A 22,176-nucleotide genomic window follows, 5' to 3' on the forward strand; every position below is an offset into this window, starting at 1 on the left:
AATTATAGTTTATCAAAAACTATCTGATACCGGCAGTCGGAGTTTTCAGGGTTTGTCCTGGTTTACGAGCAGTCTTGTATAAAGTGACGGAATAATTGAGTGTTTTTTTTCTCCAGACAAATTCCGAGTTTTTCACTAGAAATTTTTGACAGATAATCTCATACTCAGACAGACTTTTGTACAAAATTTTCAAAAGACTTACTTTTTTGTGGTAAAAGTAATATTCAAATTAAAGACACATATCGTTGTGCTCAACAATCACCACTATTATGTGTCTGAGAAAGCAAGTTGTTACTTTACCGCGCTAAGGGTGCTAAACTTGAGTAAAACTGGTTTTTCCGTGGTAAACTCTTATTTGATCTTCACTTATTTTCAGCTTCTAATGTTTTGTATAATCAAACTGGCAGTTTTATCTCCGTGAAAAGTTTGAACTTACAAAATATGTGTGTCTGTACAAAACAGTCCCATACAAAACAGTCCAATACAAAACAGTCCGGAAAAGTATGAAAATGAACGAATAAACAGTCCGAAAAACAGTCCCAATTAATAATTGTTTTAACAAGCCGGAAGGCCGAGAAACTTCCTTTGTTCAACAAGCATAATGAACAAAGTAGTGACCGCCGCAGTCGCGCCAACTTGTTGCGAGCTTGCCAACAGAGGGTAGGACTTAATACGAAATTTAGAGCCGGTTATCGCCGCGAAGCGGCGACGCGCGCATAGCGCGCCCACCGGCGACCTTAAGCCGGACTGTTTTGTATTGGACTGTTTTTTCCTCCATTACATGGTTTTTGGGACTATTTTGTATTGGACTGTTTTGTATGGGTCTGTTTTGTATATGCACGAAAATATGATCCATCTACTAACCCCTATATTCTGATTGTAAACTTTTAGCTAGATCATTTTACCGGCTAATTGGAATAAACTTGACCTCGCAATCAAACTTCTAAAATCAATTTTTCCGCAGATCTATCTATACCAAAAGATTTCAAGAGTAGGACTTAGACTTATTATTGGGAATAAGGAGTTGCACCAACCCACCGAGCCGAAAGGAGATAGGGCGACAAACATCCATGTATTAAGACAGAAAGTATTCTATGAGTTAGCTCTTTGGAAGTTTGCTATGGTAAAAAAAAACGATTTAAGTGGTATGAGAAACTTGCTCTTTAGGCAAATAGGTCATGGATGGTTGGTTTGTTTGTCCATTATAATAAAACTTTTAACAATTTATCTTTAAATTCCAATCAGTTTATCCTATGATCTGTTCAAAATGAACTACCAAATGATAACCAAAAAGAATTACGTTTTGATCGTAATGACCTGCTTTTTATTGCCAACTCGTGATTGTCAATTGATGGACACAGTTGTAAATACTTCTTATGAAGCTCCTTGGACATCGTTAACATTCATTATTCCCATTGCGCCTATTTATAACAGGTTGTGGTCATACTGCAGACTTCACAGTATTTATTACTGCCTGAATGGATTTGTTTCTGATCATGGAAACAACTATAGTAAATCCTATCAATATTTTGGAACCAGCGAAAGGTATGACTATTGCAGAAGCGGTGATCTGAAAATATTTTTATACATCTCACAAATAGTTTTAAATTCTGGTAACAATGTATCATTAAGTATGGCATAGAAAACGGAAACTAATTTTTTCTGCCTGATGCTCAAAGGCTCAGGATGCGCATATCGGCAGATTCACAATTTGTCGAGAGGTGCAAAAAATTTCAATTTTCCGCGCTCCCCGTCAATTGTGCCAATTTTTTTTTGCGCCGCTGACAAATTCTGAAAGACTAAAGAAGTCTTTTCAGTACTGTTTTGAAACTGTTTTGGAGTTGTTGTAGAAAATTTTGGCGACAAAGATGCCGTTAAAAAAATCTTCAAAGGCGCATTTCCGAAAGGGTAGCAGACGGGGAATCGTTGGGCTGACAAGGATGTAATTGCGGTCAACTTCCTTCAAATCTTCCTCATAGCGCCTGATCTTTTGCCAACGCATACCGCTTGAAACAATTTTAAATAAAAAACTATATGTTTATAAAACTTTGAGTTATCTGAAGGCTTGGGGAAAGCGTGGGCTGGCGCAATATTAAGCAGCAAACTCAGGTTAAACTCATAAACAATAATGTAAAAAAAAACTTTTTTTTGGTCAATTTAATTATTTGATCAAATATCGGTTATCAGCTGTTATAATATCACTAAGCAGAAATCACCTGCAGAAAAAAAATTATAATTCAGAAAAAATGAAAGCCGTTTATCCAAACTAATTGTCCCGTACTATTCATCAAGCGCACACTGCTGGTTGTTTGCTTAGTAATCTAGCCTAAGTTAAAAGTCTCACCTAGATCGTCAAATTTATTGACAAAAGTAATAGTAGAAAAAATAGTTAGAAAAGAGTATGAATTTGTACAATGGATATTTAAAAATAATTGTTTTAACAGTTCAAGGAACAACTGTCTTTAGTACCATTAGGTATGGGGTCAATACCACATTTTTACATTTAAACTAACCTTCATTTGCCTGTAGCCCGTGTCTATATTGCTGATCGATTTGACACCTATTGTTCCTCAGAGTATTGGGTGATCAGTTCTTCGAGATCTGTACTGCTGCTTTTGTTTTTCCGTAACTTATAAAAATTCTAAGATCATATCTCATTAAATTTATAAAAACTTCTTTCATAGGTTTTCTGTCTCAAATCTGTTCGTATCGTCTTCGGAAAGTTTTTAGTAGTCTCATATTTGACGTTTTCAATATTAAAAAGCCTTTATTCATTCCGTCCTTGAATTGCAAGTGTTTTTTTCTTTGTTTTTTTTGTTAGGCTCTAAGAAGACCGATTGCTCATCGCTTTAATGTCTGATTTTCAAGGCAGAACATTTTAACCGGTCAGCTGATATGACAATGCCAAACTGTGCATTCTGTGCATTGCTAGCAGGTTCCGCAACAAGCAAAATCAGATTTGTCGAGGAATCTGCAACATTGCTACTTTTCTTTGATCTTCTTTGCCGTTTTCGATTCCACAAACAAATTATTATTACATTGTACCGCTCAAAATCGCTCCAAAATTAGGTGAATTTGCAAAATCCGCAACTGTTTTTGCGGAATCCGGAACAGTTTATGGAATTCACAAACAAATAATAAGACAAAGGTATAGTTACATTGAGCTGTTGTGGAATCCGTAACTAAAAACGCAATCTGCAAATTGCAAGCGGAATTCGCGAATTAAAAGTGGAATCCGCCATTTGTCTGCGGATTCCACTTTCACTTGCAAATTTCATTTACGTTTTTTGGATTTCACTTGAATTTTGCGGAATCCAGAACAACTAGCTATATTTGCTTGTTGCTAAATCCGCAACAAAACAAATGTGCAGACTAGATTTACGTTACAGTTATTTGTACGCGGAACCCACGAAACTTTTGTAAGTGGAATCCACTTACATTTTGGAACATGTTTAAAGATTTGTCTCTGGAATCCAGAAACATACAGACACAAAATTGTGCGCCTATCCAGTGAACAGTTGGGCCTCGTATTTGATATTCGACAAGAAGTATACTCTAATCTTAAGTAATCAATTAAAACGATTGTCTGTTATGTCTGAGTAGCATTTGCAATACTACAACTATTTTTTGATCAATTAGCTAAATTTGACTTATTTTGGGCAGTTTCTGAGCCGCCTGGCTAACGGTTTTTGACGATATGCAAATTGACAATATTGAAACGTCCATATGTTTATGGCTGAAGATTGCACCTCGAAAACATTTTCTATGATCATCCCTATCTTCATAGGTTGAAAAATCTATAGAAGCAGTTGTTTCGGTCTGGAGGTCTGGAGGCAAACCAAACCGCTTCGTTTTCTAGGTATGACAACTATGCCTTCCGACAATTAACACGAGCGAAATTATCAGCCCAGAGAGAATGTGCAGCACTATTTGAGCCTATTATCAGCCAGCATAACCTATTTGTGTTTCATGATGGCTGTTGCACTTACAGTAATCTAGAAAAAAGAAGACAGATCTAAACAATTTGAAGCATTTAGCTCAAAAATAAACAATTCAATTAAGTTAAGTATCCCAATATGCTAAACGAGAGGATTATAACAGGTATTCTTATAACTCCACAATAACTTGTCCAAAAAAACTTCAAAACCATTACATTTTTAAGAGTAATATCCAGATAAACGGAGTGGAGCGCCATTTGAAAGAGTGGATCTGCATAAATTATACTTTTTCGAAATGAAAATGCAGAATTGGTATCAGAAATTCTCTAAGATCTATTTGCTATTCATGCTTGTTTTGATCAGATGGTCAATACTGTCACTATTTCACGTTCGGGTATTACGAGGCGATGATGACACCGAAAGAATATTACCAAAAATCAACTGATTACTCAGAAGATGGAAAACAACTGAACTATATTATGGCCTATTACTCGTTGGAATGTGAGGCAAACATAATCATAAAAATTGGATTTGGTACTGGTGAACTTAAACGAGCTCACAATTTTGATGGTTTTGGAGATCAACAGCCAGATTTTCCCTACATACTGAAAGTAGGCCATCACTGGACGCCCAAAGTGCACTATGACAACCCTGGGTATTTCATCACATTTCCATGGTTCAAAAAGAATGTAATATGCCCTGATCAACCCTGGATATGTGGAGGTCCCCGAAAAGGTTTTAAGCTGACACGAATGTGGTGGCGACGAGTCTTTAGAAAGAAACCCGATTTTGATTTTCAGCAACACATGGTAATGTGATTTAAGCCATGTGAGGGGAGTAGAAAAAGCCGGCTTCAGTTACAAAAATTGTTATTCTATCACCAGTTATGTTCTTTGAGCTGTTTTTATCATTAAATTCATCTTAAAATTTTTTGGTCTCCTTTTGAAGGTGATGCCGTTCAATAATAATAGATCAATTCAAGCCACGAGCATAAGCCCTTCATCTGTATCTTCTTTTCTCGCCACAAGCATTCAACGGATCATATACGCATCGTAAAAAGAAGTCAAATTGAAAAATACATGTCACCTGAGATCTTTTTTTCGAACCAATTCGACCAAATTGAACTGTTATATAGGCTGGAATTTTCAGTTTTTCTTTATAACCAAAGACGCAATCGGTGAGAATATTCTTACTGGAAATGAAGCTGACTAATCGATTTGAACTGTATCGTTTACTATGTCTAAAACACTTCGTCGGTTGATTTTTTGGATGAGAGAACCAAATGTATTTTCCGACCCTTCCCAAAACTTCAAAAGCCCAACTTATTCTCTCCCAAAAACGCTAAATGAACTTCAGGGCCGATTGATCAAAAACAAAACTTGTGAACTTTACCCATCTAATATGTGAAAAAATTCATCACTCGATTGTATTTGCTGTGATGGAACTAACTCTATTTGGCGCGTTAAAAGAAAACTGCCCGGTGCATACATCATCTAACGTTACTAAATGATTCATCAAAAAAGGATAACTTTTCAGGAAATTGTGACTGAAGCCATGTGAAGGGGAGTGGAAAAAAGCAGGCTTCAGCTACAAAAATTGTTATTTGATTACCACTTCTGTTTTTTGAGAGTACAATAAATCAACAATGGACTTAGGAAACATTTAAACAGGGACAACTCTACGATTATTTCGAGGGGAACGGATTTTCAAAAAGTTTTCGAAAATTCTTTCGATCCCCGGGTCGAGTTGTTGCGACCATTGCGACTCAAAATAAGTATGTTGCGACCATTGCGACCCAAGTCATGTATGTTGCGACCATTTCGGTTCAGAATGGGCATGTTGCGACTTTGCGCAACCTAAATATTTGCGCGACTTTGCCCGACCAAAAAAAAATATATTTTGCGACTTTACGGAATTCAAAAACAATATTTTGCAGTTTTTGCGCGATCAGAGCAGTTTGTGTGATTTTGCGCGACCCGGGTCGGGGTTGGCAACTGATGTTTCGACCGACTCAACCCAGGCTTGATATATTTCGACCGACCCGACACAAGGTGTCTATGTTTTGACTATGTTTGACCGACGAAAAATATTTCGAACAAGTTTGACCGAAGAAACACACTTCGATTGAGTTCGAACGAGACCGAGAAGTTTTCCCGACTGCGAGGCTTTCTCGGCTTTTTTAGGCTTACCAAATTGATTTTTCGAGCACTCCCAGAATACTGAAAAGACACTATTTTGACCAAAAAGTTTGTGCCGCAGGCGAATTTTTGAAAAAAAAACAAGAGACCAAAAAATTGCGTTTTTTAGCGCGCGTCTCTCCACCCCCCCCCCCCTAAATCCGCCCCTGCATTTGAATGTTCCAGTTTTATCCGATATTTGGTCTGTGGTGCAGTTGTTTCATATTTTTTTCTAGTCATCTTCAGCTATTCCATGAAGCTGTCCAAGAGTCAACTGAAATGACCAAAATTTATAATATTACGCTTCGCTCGTATCAAAACGTCTGTTATTTACACCTAATACTCAAATAATATGTCAGGAAAGGTCAAGAATTTTTCATCTTTGCTACAATTTGAGAACGAAAATAATAAGGCATCAATTGAGGAAGTTTTAGTGAAAAAATATAAAAAACAAAAAAAAAGGTTTGATCTCTTCTAAAATAGAAAGATCACATTTCGATGAGTATATCACACAGCTCGGTAAAACTGGACGTTATTTTAATTGTGGTATCTGTATTTTTATGCAAAATTACAACAAAACATGCACATATTTTTTTTTCAGCCAATGTTGTCGCCCGAGCCCATGGTTGATCTAATTGAGCTACACTGTTAGAAAAAAAGTTTTTCTTATCAATAAGCATGACGAATAATGAATAAAAAGCCGAAACAAATATAAGCTATTGTTGTGCAATTAGCGAACAGCGTTGCACCCAAGATTCTTTTTAAGATAAAAAAATTAATTGGAACATTTTGTATTTTTTCAGGGGTTGCTTGATACATGGCTTCAGTAAAAAATGAATAACTTCACAAATGTTGAGTAGATCAGCACCAGTGGTGCAACATTTGTTCAAAAATAGCTTTTGATGATTTTTCAACAACATTTGAACATTCGTCGAACGATGGAACAATCGGTATTACATTGGATTTTTTGATTGAGCAAACAATATTTGAAAATCCGTATTCAAAAGAAACATTTCTAGTTATCATGCAGAATACTTTGCATGTTACGCGATCTCCAGGGTGCGTTGCCCTCTTCTTGCTAACAAAGTTTCAAGCACTGCTGAAAACAATTTTAGACGGGGTAATCGAGAATGGCATACAGTAAATTTCCCTCGCCAAAGTAGTGAGTCTTGGATACTTAGTGTAAGCAACTCATACACGCAGATCACCTTCGAAGGTTTTTCGAGTTTTTGGTTCCACTACATTCAACACCATTTGGTTCACCACTAATGACCACTCTAAGTTTTGCGGAAATATATTCGGAAAAAATTAAAGTATCATTTTTTTATAACGTTTTTGTTTTTGCTTTATGGTTAGAACCTGTGAAAAAACTCTTTTTGTTGAGATTATTGAGATTATGATATACGCTAAAAATGAGTAAATTGAACTTCCATTATAAAAACCATTCAAACTGCTTTTGTTTTGCAATATACGTTGAAAAAATATATGCCCAAAGTTTTAAATTTTATTACAAATGATTCGACGATTTTTAGTGTGGCATAAATAGAAACAAAACTGCTCGTATCAGGGCAAAGCCTTATATGGTCTACTGTCTTTCAAGTTCTATGAAGCAGTGTTCGCCTTAAAAATATAAATTTTTCAAAAAAAAGAAAAAAATTACAATAATTTTTAGTAATGTATAAAGTATGACAAATAGCATCTTTCAACCAATTGGGGATCGATTTATATGAGGGATTAAATCAGTGCTTACGCGTTAATAGCGCGAAGCTTAACGCATGTTTATTTACCCGAATTGGCCGTATTGGCAAAATGTGAACCCTAATAACTTCATGAAAAATGATCACAGGTGAAAAAATATCTTTTCAAATTTGATTTTGAAACAACAATTATCTTTCAACTGATATAAAAAATTCTGTCAAAAGTTTTCAGTTACAACGTCGAAATTTTTCTGAAGAAAAAAAACTACCCCGAGCACAAGTATTTGGTTACTTTCGTTGCAAAAGTAGGAACAAATAGCTTCCACAAACTATCGAAACAACTCTAATTTTGACATAATGTTTGATGGCATTTGTTATCACTTATCTTGCGAATTATTCATCGTATCCTCGCTCTTAGCTCGAGATTGTACTGAGAAACAAAATTTCAGACAACTTTTTGTGATACCTCTAGACAAAAACTCGTCGTTGTTATGTTTTTTATCGTCGTTTTGATGTTAAGTCTAGACTTCAGGGTACTTTGATTCTAACTTGCCATTCTAAATTCTATCGAAAACTGTATTGAAATGGTAACGATTATCCACTTAAAGTCGAATTGACTGTTACGTTCTGGTTTAGATAATTCCACCTATTAGCAACGTACTTCTGGATACAAATGAGAAATGCAGATCATTATCGATATTAGGATGCCCAAAATAAACTCTTATTGCATGGCCCAGTCAGTAAAAAAACAGCATTGGGGATAAACTCCCTCTCGTAGAGATCATCGTATGACCCAAAAGTCACTTGTTAAGAAGAAGCACTACGTTAAGAAAAAAAGGCAGCCACAAATAAAGAGTAATCAACCTAATAATATGACAGCAAGTGAACTCTGAAACAATAGTGCTACTCGAACGCCTAGTTGAGGAACCGAAACACCCTCACCCACTTCAGCGACCAATACGAGAACGGAAAATCAGGAACGGCGCCCTCTCATGACAAGATGGGAGAACCATTGTGAAAACAACTGATGTCAATTTGGATAGTTCTGAAAAACACTCCCTGAGACTTCAGGATATACAAATGCAGTTTCACATATTCTTCAACTGCTCTCTGGGGAAGAAGGAAGAAGGAAGTTAAAAAGCAAGCAAGCAAACGTCGTACGCAATCCTGTATTAAGTTCTAATAAATATCTACTCCGTTATCACAAAAACATGTAACAATAATAGACAATGAATTAAGTGAATCATATCATGCCAATTGACATATTTTGGCCCAAGTTTTCCGATAAAAGACATCGGTTGATCGATATCTTAAAGACATCTTTGCAATGATTACCACGAACTTTCCACGAAATTCTGATGATTACCTGATGGTTCCACGAAATGATTACCACGAAATTCTGTTTTTAATGAAAAACACTTAAGGAGACATTAGATCATGCGGACTGTTCTTTCTATGCAATAAATTGCCTAAAGGCACTGAAGAACATTTCGAAATGTTTAATTGATTTATTGTTCTCAAAACCTTTCAAATGTATTAGATACTGCTTCCAAAGATAACAAGACTGCTCGTATCAGGGCGAAGCTCTGAATGTTCCGACTGCCTTTTAAGGTTTATGGAGCAGTAATAACATTAGGAAAATAGATGTAATAAAAAAATGATTTTTTTTCTTAAATTTGAATTTTTTTAAAATGAAAATCATCTCTCCACACGCCATATAAAGTACAAAAGGATAGATTTCGCTCCTTGTAACAAATCAAGTATGGCAAACAAGCTTCTTTCAACTGATTTGGTACAATTTCTAAGACGGATTAACTCTCCACTTACGCGTTAATAGCGCAAAATAGATCGCGCGTTAGTTGAACCAAATCGGCCAATATGGCAATCTTTAAACCCCCGTAACTTTACGAAAAATTATCACAGGTGAAATATCTTTTCAAATTTGAGCTCAGGCCAATAATACCTTTCGAATGATACAAAAAAAATTCCGTCAAAAATGGCTAGTTAAAAAGTCGAAATACGTCAGAAAAAAACCAACCCCAAGCACAATTATTCCTTTACTTTCGTATCGAAAGTCGGAAAAAAAATTGGTAAAAAACTTTAGTATGTGCAAGAATTTTTAATTCTATGCAATGTTATTAGCAAAACTGTTCTAAATTGCCCTTTCATGGGATTTTGTCTCATTTATTATTGCAATTATAAAATCAGCCGGATAATGAAGAACTTTAAATTGCTCCCCCGCGACGATTTTCACAAAAAAAAAGTTTTTCAATTAGTTCAATTCAGTGAGACTGTGGAAAAATGCGTGTCGTAAAATTTCACATATTTTTTGAAAATCGTTTTAAAGACTTTTTAAACAAAAATTTGTGCTTATTTGGCAACTATGAAGCTTTTTTGGTCATCCAGAACAGATATTCGGATGAAAAATGCTTATGACATATCTTTCATATCAAAGTACGATCAAACTAGTATTTAGAATTTTTTTAAATATGTTTGTTAGAAAATTTTAAATAATCTGCACAAATCACGACATGACAAAAAAAAGATTTACCGTGATGTGTCAAGTGCGTATTGACTATCGTGAGATCATTTTTTTCTCAAAATTAGCCCGTTCTTATGTGCCCTACTTGGGATCTCATTTATTGTGTTGTGAACAATGGTTTTCTGTTTTTTTTTCATGCGACTGTATCTCTTTTTCCGATCCCTTGTACGGCTTTTCACAGCGCCAATTTGAACAGAAGTAACATTAAATTTAACCACATTACTTTGATTTTAGCTTCACAGGGAAAGTAGAAAAAAGGAGTATAAGAAAAGTTAACAATAATCACTTCAAAACTAACTTAACTGCGAAAAAAGAGTTAAATGAAAATTTTGGCACGAAAAAAATTGCGGTTTTCTCTAATCTATTTATAAAAAGAGTAGGAAAACCGCAATTTTTTGTGCCGAAAGTTCCATTTAATCATTTTTTTTTTCACCATTTACTTAATTTTGAAGTGATCTTTGTTAATTTTTCTTAAATTCCTTCTTTTACTTTCTCTGTGATGGCGCGCTGGCTTTCAGACTTTCACCTAGCTTTGAAAAATTTTTGATTGTTTTAAAAAGCTAAACTATTGCTCACGTGACTTTTTTGTTTTGCGCTAGCAACACTACCAGAACATGCTTAGTGAAATCGCAAGCTATCTTGTAAGATCTTGCAAGAATCTTAACAGAAATTACAAGATAGCTTGATCGGAAATCTGATGATGTATCCTGTAAGATCTTGCAAGATAGCCGCCACACAAAAGATCTTACAAGATAGGTCATTTCTGCAAGAACCTTAAAAGATCTTACAAGATTGGTCGTCTTCGTCAACTATGAATTTCCAGATCTTTGAATTTCCAGCCTATTAAAGCAACTTTGAATGAAAATCATTCTTTGATTAGGTCATCCCTGACGACGTGAAGCAGTAACTTCATAGCTGGATACCCCCAAGAAACCTTTTATTTTGTCCTGCAGGTAACCCGTAAGGGCTCTGCCAGATATTTTTTGTAAGCGGCTGTGCAATTCACTCCAAAATGTTTTTGCTACCTCAGCAAACTCTTCTCAATTCTAAGCTACATAAAATATTTTTTGTATTGCTTCCCTTAAAATTATTCAATTGAATAATCTTAACGTTAGGCATAATGTTCCACGATCTATTCCAACTTCGTCTAGGCTCGGAATTTGACTTGTGTTTATTTTCGAAGTTGAAGCAAATCGTTTTCAGTTCCTGCCGCGTGTTCAGCGCAAAGCAAATTTTGGTGGAAATCGACGACGTTATAAAACGTAAAAAAAAATTCTTTTCCCTTGGAATGAAGTTTTACATTTGCATCGGAGTTTGAAGCTTTTTGTTCGGACCATTGAAAATGAGGAGGAACTTTGTATTCGGGTGTATTTTAGTTTTTTTTTCACGCAAAATCATGTACCACAATTAATCTTATTAGTGCCCTTAGTGTCGAGAAAAAGTGGTATAATTTTTTTGGTGATTCGAGCTAATAAGGTGACCGTGGGAATCAAAATCTTGAAAATTCAAAAAATTCTGCAAAAAAAAATTGAAAAATTTTTGAAATTTTTCCAAAATAGTTTTCGTTTTTCCATTCATTGTTCTTCAAAAACTGTTTTCCAATTGAACTTTTTTACTATGACTCTCAAATATGCCCAAGTTCTTTTTCTATTTAGATCTTTTTATCACAACATGCAGAGAAAAACGACACCAATTTGAAACAAAAACTCTGTATTTTTTATAGGACTGTGGTCGGAACATTCTGTGCTACTTGCACAGTAACCGGCTATCCTTGCAATTGAATGGAGTTGTGTATTAATTGAATTTCAATTGAAATTGTTTGATTAAAAGTTAAGGCCATTCCATGCAATTATAAGATTCCTTGTCGATATAAGACTTACTCATGAAAGCTTGTATTAATTAGATGATTATAGTTTCAGCAGAGAGACAAGTTTGTTATTTTACATACATGAAACTCATACCTGAAGCTCTTTGCTTTGTGATGTGAGAACAACTTCTTGTTCCCAAATCGATCTCCAAAACATGAAAATGTAAGTCAATTGTTTTTTTTTCTACCTCATATAAATCTCGCTATCAAAAACCTTGCGGGAACGATTTCTCAAAATAATTATGATGACCTTGCATTTCGACGATTTTTGAAAGTTTTTCACAGTTTTTCAACAGTAATTTCTCGCGATAATTTGGGATTAACTTTCCGATTTTGCGAAGAATGTTTTTTATCGATAGCTTTTTTTACTATCTTTGATATAATTTCCAGTCATGTTTTTATATTAGCTCACCGCAAGTTTGAGCATAAATATGGTTTGTTAAGTTTCATAAGATTTGATCTCGAAGTTGTGTTTTATTGTTCCGAAAACTTTAGAAGAGTTGGAAAAAACTTTTGGTTCCAGTCGAATTTTTCCAGCCAGTTGAAAACTTATAGGGGCTATTAAAACCTTTTTTTTGGTAGTGGTTCAGATTCCAAAGAAAAGCGGATTTTTCTGTTTTTGAGACTAATGTAGATAAGGATTAATGAAAGGCTTGCCTCCTACAAAAGTTTTGATTCTGGCGACTAAAAATATACTTAATTTTTCATCTATATACTTTTTTCTTACTGTTTTTTTAAATCTAATTTAGTCGCTTTTGACAAAAAAAATCAACCTGAAGTTAAAAAAAAAAATTAAGAAAGCGACAATTTTTTCCGATGATGTTTCAACTTCTTACTTTATATTTGAGTTAAATTTCTTGAATCAGTTGCTCGGAACTTTGCACAGAGGCCGGCTATCCTTGATAATAATTGCAGCAATTAATTCTTTGACTATTGGTTTTAGTTTGTCTCAAGACCATAAGGCCACCCCCTCCTCGCTTTCTCAGATGTTGTTAAGTCTCTGTCACGTCTGAATGCAGATAACGAAGTGCTTAAATAAGAGTTTTTAATAAGTAGAAGATAAATCAGAGAGGTAAAAATGTGTAGCTCGAGGAGGTAATAATATGTAACCCAATTTTCTGTAAACCCATTTTTCTTATGGTTTGTTTTGTGGTATAAGTTAGCATGAATAGTTTTTTGATCGGCTCATTGACGCACAAGCTCCGAGGAAAAAGTGCTAGGAACTTTAAAAAGTATTTTGACATTTTTTGCATGTCGATAAAAGCTCCGAGTTGATACTTTTGATCCTGGTTTAATATAAATGTCAACTTAGTTTGCGTTGTGCTGCTTTACTGATAAACTCTTACTTTAATTCTTGAATTACTATTTAAAAAGACTTTTAAAAAAATGAACTTTTTGTCGGTTTTTTAGGTCGACCAAATTGACATTCTGAGCTGTCTAAGAACCCTAAACAGCAGAAATTTTTTGATACAATAGGTTAAAATGACGTTTTGACCACTTTTTAAAAAATTTACAAAAAAAATTGCGTTTTTTCGCCGCACGTACCCCCCTCAAAATTTCCAATGGTTTCCTTATACCGAAGGGACCCTTAAGAAAAGTCTGGCAACCAGAATTGAGGAGGGGGAAGCGGTCGCATCCCTGTCCCTTCTCGGCACGAAACTGAGGCCCTGCATGAAGAACCAGTTAAGATCAATAATAAAATAAAATGTTATTCACTGTTATTCAATTCACATCTCGTTTAGCAATTACGTTTTATATCAAATTTCAAAAACCAGATTGTGCAAAAACTATTTAAAGCTTGTTCAGCTTAAAAATAAAAGCCGGCGAAGCTTAGGTTTTTTGAATATTCGCCCCTGCCGTCTAAAAAATCCGACACTAGATTCACCCCGTGGACCTGTCACTATACACATATTGGTCTGACGTCTGGTTTTACGGCTATATTCTTTAGGTTTTTTTTCTGTAAAATTCTGAAAGATATGTAGTAAAACTTGTCGCAAATTAGGTGATATTGGGCGCTGCATGCTCATGCCATGTCTTTGTTTTCCATTTTTATTCTTTTATAAAAAAAATATTATTAACAGCTTGGGACTTGAAGAAGTTTCACTAGTATTTAAGATCAAGATTTTGTTGTTTGATACAAATGCCATGATTTATGATGCATTATGTTCAAATTTAAACCTATCCAGTTAATTGTTCACTTGTTTTTGTTTGTTCTAGATTGTTTAATTAATACACTTGGAGAATCGATTGTTTTTTACCATTTGCTCTTTTGCTCGATCGCTTAATGCCATTTAAAATGACATTTTTTTCACTTTATACAAAATTTGTCTTTTTTATCATAATTACAAACTCTCAAGCAAATGATGTAGTTTTTAATAATACATTTCAGTCAAACTGGACATCTTTGTTGTTCATAATACCAATCGATGTTTCTCACCACTTACTCTGGAATTTTTGCAAATTACACACAGTTTATTACTGTCTTCATACCTTTGACTCCAACGACAATCTCGACAATAAAGCAATTGAAATCATCAACACACGACAAATCATGGATCCGTTAACAAACCCCTTCCCTCTTTAGACCTAGTTAACCTCGGGTCGAGGTCCCCGACTTATGTTGCCCGATTTGGGTCGGGGAAATGGGACGCGCAAAGTCGCAACATGAGTTGTGCATTATAAGAAATTTTGTGCATTATAAGAAATTTTTAGGAATGGAAATTTTGACAGTTTGTTTTTTTTTTAATAGAAAAAGTGCAATAAAGATAAAAATTACAACTCTAGGTTTCGAGGGGGGGGGGGGGGGGGGGGGGGTGCGGATTTTCAAACAAGTTTCGAAAAATTGGTCGACTTTTTTTAGGTCGACTAAATTGATTTTTAAGGCGTTTTTAGGCACTTTTTAGGCACTTTTTAGGCACTTTTTTTAGGCACTTTTTACGTTTATGAAAATATACTTTTCTACATGTATACATACAGGCATACATACATACATATTTAATCCTTATACATACCTAAATAGATCTGCTTAGGCTTGCGACATAACTTTGTGTCGTGCAAAACTGTAGAGAAGCTTTTTACTGCGCTGTTTTGAATTTTTCTGATTACGCAATCGCGCCAATTTGCAACCTAATTTTTCTATGTCGCATTAAATTGGGCACAACTTTGTCGAAATCCACAAACTGCAAGTTAACTTTTTGGGCCGGGCAAATTCGTGAAAACACTTTCGTTGCACTATGTCGCAATATATCTTTCTTGGGCGCGCCAAGTCTCATCATAGTTTTGTTGAGTAGCGTTGATCGCAACATACACTTTTTGGGTTGTACAAAATCGCAAAATATCCTTTTTTGGTCGCGCAAAGTCGCCTCATATTTTTTGAGTGCACTAAAGTGCGCTAAACTTCTTCGGTAAGATACCCGTTTTAAGTCGCACTGTTGGCAATTATCGGTTTTGAGTCACAATGATCGCAACTTACCCGCACCGAGCGCCCATGGATTCTAATCGATTATAATGGATTCCCGAGACAAAAATAATCGATTATAATCCATTACGGATGTAAAATTCAGACCACGAAATCGATTATATAGCCATTATAATCGATTAATTTGGAACAAATATAATCGATTATAATCCATTATAATCGATTATAATCCATTATTTTTGTCACTGAAACCTATTATTTTTGCCAAGATAATCCATTATAATCGATTATTTTGAAATGAAAATCTATTATAATCCATTATAATTGATTATAATCCATTTCAGTTTTAGAACTAAATTCGATTATTTTTGCAAAATTTTGCAAAATTTGCGAGAAGTTTGCAGAATTTATGCCCTGTCTTTCACTAAATGCCATGTCTCAACTTCGTCTCCTCGCCTCCTCAAGCTTTTTACCCCCCCCCCCCCCCCCCCCCCCCGGGATAGTAAACTAAAGGGGCAGGGTAAACTCGGGGGAGGGTGTAAACTGGGGGGTATAAACTGGGGGGACGGGGAAGTAAACCGGGGAGGGGGTTAAACTGGTCATCCCCTCGCTCTCTCAAGCTTTCTTACCTGAAAGAAAGCTAAATGTTTTTTTAAATGTAACATTTTTTGAAACATAACACGTAGCAACTACACTAAACAGGAAATGAGATAATTTTGAACAAAATTGTAAACTTCATGAATAACCCCTCGAAAAAATCCATTATAATCGATTATAATTGATTATAATGCATTTTATTGCGATAAAAAATATTGCGATTATAATCCATTTTTAATGGATCATAATCGATTATTTTGTCATTTTAGATGCTGATCATATTATGACAATATAATCGATTATGATCCAAGGGCGCTCGGTGCGGGTAAGTCCCTGACTTCGGTCGGGGACATACTCCGTCCACGGTTTATTTTGAATTAAAATTGGTACTTATAATTGCGTTTGAAGCACTCGGTCCTGCTTGTCTGAAGTTTCCAGCTAAAAGCCAAACTAACAAAGGCGGGAGGGGGGGGGGGAGTGTGTTAACTTGGTCCTAAATTAGTTTGGACGACTCGACCGCAGATAAACTAAAATTGCTGAGAGCAACTGCAAAACTGGAGTGCAGTGGTTTGCTTCAGCCTGTGCTGCGTAAACACAATTTGTTCATGTTCCAGAAAGATGGCTGTTGTGTAGGTCACTACTGCCACTATTTCACCTTCGGTTACAACGAAGCCATGATGACACCAAAAGAATATTACAACCGACTAACCGATTATTCTGAGGAGGGAAAACAGCTTAACTATATATTAGCTTATTATTCGATCCTCTGTGATGTGAATATAATCCTGGAAATTGGTTTTGGATCTGGCGATTTACAAAGGGTTGACCACTTTAATGGTGAATATATTCAACGTGTAGGCACGCCATACATACTCAAAGTAGGATACCACTGGACTCCAGAAATTCCGTACGATAACCCTGGAGATTTTGTTTCATTTCCCTGGTTTAAACGAAATCTTATGTGCCTTTCACGTCCCTGGATTTGTGGCGGAAAATATCCATTAAAGTTTAAGCACACGAGGTGGTGGTGGCAAAGCTATTTTGGAAAAAGACCAAATTTTAAAAACAAAACAAATTTATCGAATTCGTAGAGTTGACGTCATCAAAAGCTATTTGAATTGATTCAACATATCGGAACAAAAATTTAATTTAAAATTTTTTTTCGCATTATTTGGATTTAGAGCTCAAATTGAGTCAGGAACAATTTTCAAAGTTTTCCTTGTAATTTCAATGGAATCAGTTTATAAACCATTTGCTATAGCGTTTATATTGCGTACATAACGTTTATACTGCCGGAGCAATGCTATTTTTCAAACTGAAAAAAAATATTTCTGTAATTTTTTTTGTTAATTATAACGTCAAACCTTGATTCATCCAATAATCTGTATCATCAAATTCCATAGACAATTTTTGTAAGTTTAGGGAAACACAATTTCAGCGGTTCGCACTTTTTAAAAAATATATATACAAACTATTTTTAGGAAACCCATGCAATGCAACGAATATATTTAACGAAATAACAAATGAGGTTTACGCCAGAAACTTAAAAAAATGAAAATCCAAAAAAAAATCTTTTGAAAAAGCTCTGTTCAGAAAAATCTACATAGGGAGGTTTCTAAACTCGAGTTCAGAGAAATGGTGAGATTGGCTAGAGCATCGTTTGAAAAAACGAAAAGTATCACATACGAGAGGTACAAATTGTTCACTAGATCTCAAGAAACGGGAGAGCCTTTAGAATCTTTTCATGCAGCACTAACTGCACAGACAGTAAAAGCGGAGCTAGGCACATTGGAAGACGAACTAATTAGAGACTTATTCGTTTCGAAGATGCAAAACACAGTATCACAAGATACACTAACTTTCGAAACATTCGCACCGGACGAAGTCCTGAATAGAGCTCTAAATTTCGAGTAAACAAGCGTTTCAAAAGTTACACGCTAATACTGCAAATGCAGCACATCTGTCTGGGTCACAGATTGAGATAAAGCAGAAATCCATTTTGGCAGTCGGCAATAAAGGTCAAACTAATAGACGACCGAACAAGGAACAGTATGAACGGAAGACAAACAATATCAGGAACAATGCAAGGCCCAGCGCATACCAGAAACCGTGCACCCAGATGTGAAACAGCCTTTATGGAGGGACATCTCAAAAATTGTCCAGAAATGAGAAAGTCACGTAAGAACTGTATCAAATCCAACCAGTTTGCTAAGACGTGCCGGTCATATGAAATAAACGAATTGACGGCAAACACAAAAAGTTCAGATGAAGATTGTAGACTGATTCAAAATTTTGAAACTTGTGATGAATTCGAATTCTTGTCAATCGAAATAATTATACATCAGTCGGGCGAACCAAGATTAATTTGAAAATCGGCTTGAGAATAAGGATTCAAGAGATCCAGGTAGGAAGGAGCCACAGAATAGCAAAAAAATTGATATGCGCAGGAACCACCAATCACAACAGATGAAAGCACTAAAAACGTTGGTCAGAACTAATAATCAATTTACTAACATGAGCATAGATACGGACAACCCAGTATCTTTTTTAAACTGGGCAACGACAAAACAAATACTGGAAGGGCTCCAATAAAAAACTCTTCCCAGCGGAAACACTAAACCTGTCAGTGCAGTTTGTTTATTATAAAAAACACCCGATTTTGATATTGGGAGCGCTTAAAAAAGATATCGGATTTGCAAGTTGGGAGGTAAAAAGAGCGTCGTTTCTAATCTCAGAACGCCGGACAAGATGCATTCTGTTTCTGGATTCACAAAGCAAAGTGGGCCTACACAATACTCAGAAACCGGCCCCCAAGGAGCGATGGAGGTTTGACGTGCTACTGTGCGAGCAGTCAAAAGGTAGGAAAAAACAATTTTAGTTTAATTTTAAAGACCTATTCAACCACCAAGGAGAATAAAAAATCATGTTTTGAGTACAATTTTTAAATATCCACTATGCCCAATGCAAAAAAAGGGTAGAAAAGTACTCATTCACTTTGAAGAACAAGTCCAATTGGAACTCACAAAATAGTTATCGGAAGGACACATACAGTAACTAGACAAATGTACTAGCGATTGTTTCATCGCTCCTGTAGTTATTACGGTGAAGACAGACGACTCCATAATATAGGCATTGGATGCAAAACCCCTTAATAGACAATTCTACAAAACAATTATTAAACCATACTAGGAACCCATTTTGCTTTCTGGATGATTTTTTAATCGTCTCAAAAGGAGACGAAAAGGAACACGAAAAGTTGGTTCTCGAGGTTTTCAAAAAATTTGACGATAAAAAGCTTGCTTTAAAATTTTCTAAGATTCCGAAAAATAACAAAAACAGAGGTGTTACTCAATTTAAACCCACCCGAACCTTTTAAGCAGCTAAGATCGTTCATGGGCAGCATTAACCATCTCCCTAAATTTATTCCAAACGCAGCAAATTGACTGACAAACTCAGACCACTATTACGTGAAAAAGTGGGTAAAAAATATGAAACTATTAGAATGCCATTGAAAAAATTCAAATGGGGGCCTTAACACTCAAAAGTTTTTGAAGAAATCAAAAAAATTAAATTAAATATGGCTAGGATAAATTATTATAACCCCATCAAGGATAACCTGGTCAAATGCGATGCAAGCCATAGTGCCCATGGTGCAAACCTCGAAAAAAAGCTGGGAGAGCGGTGGATGCCAAGTGCTTTTACATACTGCTACCTAAATGCCCAAGAAAAAGAATTATGCGACTAACGAGCTGAAACTGCTTGCAGTAGTATGGTCGTCGACCGCTTGAAACATAATTTTTGTGGTAAGAAAATTGTATTAGCTACAGATCACAAGGCTCCTATGTCAGCAATGAGTGAAAACCGACTGAAAAAAACGTATCAATCCAGACTCACCAGATGGGTGGATAAATTTTTACCTAAAAAATTTGAAATAGTACATATCCTGGGTAAAAATATGGGGATAGTGAACTATTAATCAAAAGACCCAAACGGGAAACCGTAGCGAGAGCCGGCTTAAACAGAACGTTCATGATAACATCAATCGAGAGTTTTCACAAAGCTTTCTACTGCTTAAGCAGTCGGCTAGACAACACAGGGGGCTCGACCGGAACGATTAATTTCTAGAACCTTCTGAACCGAAAACCGAGTTCAGCCAGAAGAACGACACGTCATCTCACGCTTGCTATAGCAACCAAAACGGTTCAAAAAGAAGAAGGCTCGACCTGAAGAAAATAATCAAAACTCATGGTTTTCAAAATTGCAACAGGGCAATTCATGCAATTTTTCTGATTCAGTACAGTCGGTCAGCAGAAGTTCAGAAAAATTACAAAAAAAGTAAAAATGGACAATGACAACCAGCCAGAGGGGGAAAAATTAAAAAAAAACGGTGAGGATCAAGGAGAAGAAACCCAATAGTGATAGAGAACAAAAGACGTAGGAGGTTGCAGAAACAAGTTTCCAGAGGACTAATATGATAAAAAGAGCAACGTCAAACCGGACAGATTCAGATAACTCGGACTCAGACGTTCCCCATATCGAGTGGAAGGCGATAGACAAATACATCAAAGCAAACGCAGAAATCGTGACTTCTACGCCAACTGACAAAGCGGCGTTGAGGTTAATTTCGCCTTGAGACTCCAGAGGAGCAGAAAGGCTGGACAGACCGGTGAACAAATCAGAGCTGGAGGCCAATGCAAAGAAAATCAGCCCGAGTTCAGCAGAAAGAGAATTAAACTACGACAGCAGGAAGGACGGAACGCCCATCGTTTAAGTAGACCTTACAGCTGAAATTCCTGAGGAAAGCAGTCCAGAAGCAAACGTAATCAAGGCAAGACGAGTCAGCGACTCATCTCGGAAAAACGAATTTTGTCCATCAGTACAAATCGACAAAGGAGGCTCAGAAATCTGTCAAAACTACTCGAAAAAAGCTTATAGCCGAGTTAAATACCGAGGATACATGGATGGACAGGCTTCGTAGGGTCATTGAGAGGAATTACTGTCACAGTTTCGAGCCAATGTGCCCCTACACCGATCCACTATGGCACCAGATGTCAGTTGTAGAGGACTGTTTTCTTGTAGACAATCGGCTAGCGGTTCCCAGCCAATTGCGCCCAGCGGTACTACAGCTCATCCATCGTAGTCATCCTGGACATCTGGCGATGCTGGACATTTCCAATTAGTTGTGAAGATCCCACATGCAAAAGATATAGTCAGTTTGGCTGAAGAATGTAGAAGCTGCACACGCTACGGTAAGAATGCTAAATATGTCAATCCAAAGAATACTACCCAATCGCTACCACTGCTAACGCAGCCGAGCCGAGAACTACAGCTAGATTACGCAGGATCATTTGAATACCATAAAAGAAAGAAAATATACTTGCTAGTGGCATTAGACCGGTATTCCGTCGGTATGTTTCCGTCGGTAAAATTACAAAATCAACTGTGGGAAAGTCTTCGATAAAAATTATTACGTACATATATCGAAACACATTGAATGCCTGGATCAATAAAAAATGATAGCTTTTTCAGCTTCAAGGGTAAAACGATGAAAAAATCAGATAGAGCAAAAATTCTGCCCCATGTGAGACCACTGAGGGTGTGGGCTAAACGAACGAACTATGCAAGGAATCAAAAGAAGACTTGGTGTGATGCTTCTGGCTGACAACGTCACCTCTATAAAGATCTGTCTTAGCACAATAATGCGAGACTTTAGTTGGAGTGACAAAAAATTATACAACACTCTCCTTTTGAAGCTTATTTTTGACGCCTTCCCAAAACAGAATTTACAATTATATTGGATAATTTCTTGATTAACTCTGATCATTTAGAAAAAATTTTGCACCTGGAGTGAAAGGCCTTCACGGCTTCACAGTTCAAAAAACGCATTGATCAATTGAGAGACAGCGGGAAGATCGTGCGTAAAGGGCAAAACAGTCGTGA

The 22,176-nt window shown here is 36.1% G+C and overlaps 1 protein-coding gene and 1 long non-coding RNA gene across 2 annotated transcripts in view; one reads left to right on the forward strand and one right to left on the reverse strand.

The window, feature by feature from the left end:
- Nucleotides 1–22,176, reverse strand: part of LOC134844898 (tyrosine 3-monooxygenase-like) — a 151,860-nt gene that overhangs the window by 71,289 nt on the left and 58,395 nt on the right. The gene's annotated exons all lie outside the window — the stretch shown is intronic.
- Nucleotides 1,250–4,865, forward strand: LOC134843915 (uncharacterized). The gene is made up of 3 exons (XR_010162635.1): nt 1,250–1,545; nt 3,860–3,990; nt 4,302–4,865. It is a non-coding gene; the product is annotated as an uncharacterized LOC134843915 (long non-coding RNA).

Source organism: Symsagittifera roscoffensis, chromosome 4, assembly GCF_963678635.1.
Source record: "Symsagittifera roscoffensis chromosome 4, txSymRosc1.1, whole genome shotgun sequence".
Taxonomy (NCBI): Eukaryota; Metazoa; Xenacoelomorpha; order Acoela; family Convolutidae; genus Symsagittifera; species Symsagittifera roscoffensis.